Source organism: Schistocerca piceifrons, unplaced genomic scaffold, assembly GCF_021461385.2.
Source record: "Schistocerca piceifrons isolate TAMUIC-IGC-003096 unplaced genomic scaffold, iqSchPice1.1 HiC_scaffold_1298, whole genome shotgun sequence".
Classification (NCBI taxonomy): Eukaryota; Metazoa; Arthropoda; class Insecta; order Orthoptera; family Acrididae; genus Schistocerca; species Schistocerca piceifrons.
Genome location: NW_025727122.1, coordinates 15,001 through 17,500, shown reverse-complemented (window position 1 = coordinate 17,500; position 2,500 = coordinate 15,001). Strand labels below are relative to the sequence as shown.

The 2,500-nt window shown below is 58.7% G+C and overlaps 1 non-coding gene across 1 annotated transcript in view; it reads left to right on the top strand.

The window, feature by feature from the left end:
- The first annotated feature begins 1,619 nt into the window (after nucleotides 1-1,619).
- LOC124731654 overlaps nucleotides 1,620-2,500 on the top strand; it is a 1,909-nt gene continuing 1,028 nt past the window's right edge. Inside the window, exon 1 of the ribosomal RNA XR_007008397.1 lies at nucleotides 1,620-2,500. This exon is cut by the window's right edge and continues 1,028 nt beyond it. This is a non-coding gene — a ribosomal RNA (small subunit ribosomal RNA).

The following is a 2,500-nucleotide window of genomic DNA, read 5'->3' as shown; positions in this document are numbered from 1 at the left end:
ATGTGGATGGCAGCAGGACGTACATGCCGCCCCTCCCCACGTCCCCACCTTGCCCCCTGCCTTCGCAAGCTGGTTGGTGAGAAGTTTGCATGTTCAATGCCCTTCGCATGCGACGTACTCAGGCTACGTTGTGGTGCGGCCTGTGTCAACTGTCCGCTGATGTCGTACGCGTGAACCACAATCTGTACTGCACATTCGTCCTTATGTACTGAATGATACATCGTGGCACATGTGTGACCGCACAACGACTGCGCCCAAAAACGGCGGACCATACAGTGCAAATATTGTGCACGCAGCTACGTGTCGTCTCCCTATGAGAGCTGGATTGCAGTGTGGTACGCCATAGAGACGTGTGGGAGGAACGGACGCCGTGGATGGCGATCAGCATGAGCTGTCTGTTGATGTATTCGGACCTAGTCGTCTCTCCTCACACACCGTGATGGCATGGTGCACCGCGTTCCATATCTGCGACATGCTACAGAGGCCGGTTGACAGTCGTTCGAGCAATGGACATCGCATACGTACGGGGGCCACCTTCCACGTATTGTCTAGGCGTGCACATTTTGTTGCGTGTATGTGGGCAGACGTAGTGTGGCGTGACACCTGACACAGGCATGCAATAATCGTTGAAGTTGCAAATGGCGATGGACGCCTGCGTTTTCTGGTGAAGTTACGCAAATGAACAAATGGTAACCTGTTGTGGTGCGGTTGTTCTCGCTAGGGGTGAATCGGTGATGGCGACGATAGGTTGAGGTACTAACCGGTTGTTCCAGCGATACCCACCATGCCGACGAAACTGAACGGCATCTGGGTGTGAAGCGATACGCGGCGGTGGCTGGGTGGGACCGTCCCCGGCCGGTGAGGGGGCGCCTCCCGGCGTGCTGGCCGCGCGGTGCGTGGGCGCACGCGCTACAGCCGGCTGGTGGGGGCGGCCAGTGGCAGGCGCGCCGGCCGACGGACGCGGCAGGCGTCGCAGCTGCGCGCCGGCGCACCCTGCGCGCGGCGCCGTGCGGCCAAAGTAGGTCCTCGCGGGCCCGGTGCGAAGCGCGGTGGACATCTTCAGTGTGCTGGTCCGATTGAGGACTGTGTGCGTTGAGGATGCGCCGCCGCCCGGCGCTCGGCGCCGCGACGCCGTCTGCTGCTCGGTCGCCCCAGCGGTTCTCGCTGGTGGTTTGTATCGCAGCTGTGCGGATGTGTTGGCGCGTGCGCTGTGCTGGGAGAGTTCGCTTCGGCACCCAAGTGGGGCTTTTGTCCTTCTGTGGCGCTGGCGTTGGAGCTGCCGGTCACCGTAGGTGGCGCGTGTTGTCTCCCGCCGGCAATGCCACGACAGCACGCTCCCGGGCCTCTGTCGGCAGCGGCAAGCTCAGTTGGGAGCACGGGTGGTCGCACCGAAAGCGTCTACTCGCCTAACTCCGGGCGATTGCGCCTCTCTCGAACCCGACCAAGTACTTGGGACGGCGCTGCGCGCCGCCGGGACCTGAGAGGGTTTCGAGGTGTATTGTGCAGGGGAGCTCAGCCTCCTCCTGTTTGCAGAATGATTGAGCGGACGCTTGCGTGTTCGCGCGGGCCCCCGGGACACACTCCCGGGCGGCCGGCTGCTCAGCTCTAGTTGACGCAGCTCCCTGGTTGATCCTGCCAGTAGTCATATGCTTGTCTCAAAGATTAAGCCATGCATGTCTCAGTACAAGCCGCATTAAGGTGAAACCGCGAATGGCTCATTAAATCAGTTATGGTTCCTTAGATCGTACCCACGTTACTTGGATAACTGTGGTAATTCTAGAGCTAATACATGCAAACAGAGTCCCGACCAGAGATGGAAGGGACGCTTTTATTAGATCAAAACCAATCGGTCGGCTCGTCCGGTCCGTTTGCCTTGGTGACTCTGAATAACTTTGGGCTGATCGCACGGTCCTCGTACCGGCGACGCATCTTTCAAATGTCTGCCTTATCAACTGTCGATGGTAGGTTCTGCGCCTACCATGGTTGTAACGGGTAACGGGGAATCAGGGTTCGATTCCGGAGAGGGAGCCTGAGAAACGGCTACCACATCCAAGGAAGGCAGCAGGCGCGCAAGTTACCCACTCCCGGCACGGGGAGGTAGTGACGAAAAATAACGATACGGGACTCATCCGAGGCCCCGTAATCGGAATGAGTACACTTTAAATCCTTTAACGAGTATCTATTGGAGGGCAAGTCTGGTGCCAGCAGCCGCGGTAATTCCAGCTCCAATAGCGTATATTAAAGTTGTTGCGGTTAAAAAGCTCGTAGTTGGATTTGTGTCCCACGCTGTTGGTTCACCGCCCGTCGGTGTTTAACTGGCATGTATCGTGGGACGTCCTGCCGGTGGGGCGAGCTGAAGGCGTGCGACCGCCTCGTGCGTGCTCGTGCGTCCCGAGGCGGACCCCGTTGAAATCCTACCAGGGTGCTCTTTATTGAGTGTCTCGGTGGGCCGGCACGTTTACTTTGAACAAATTAGAGTGCTTAAAGCAGGCAAGCCCGC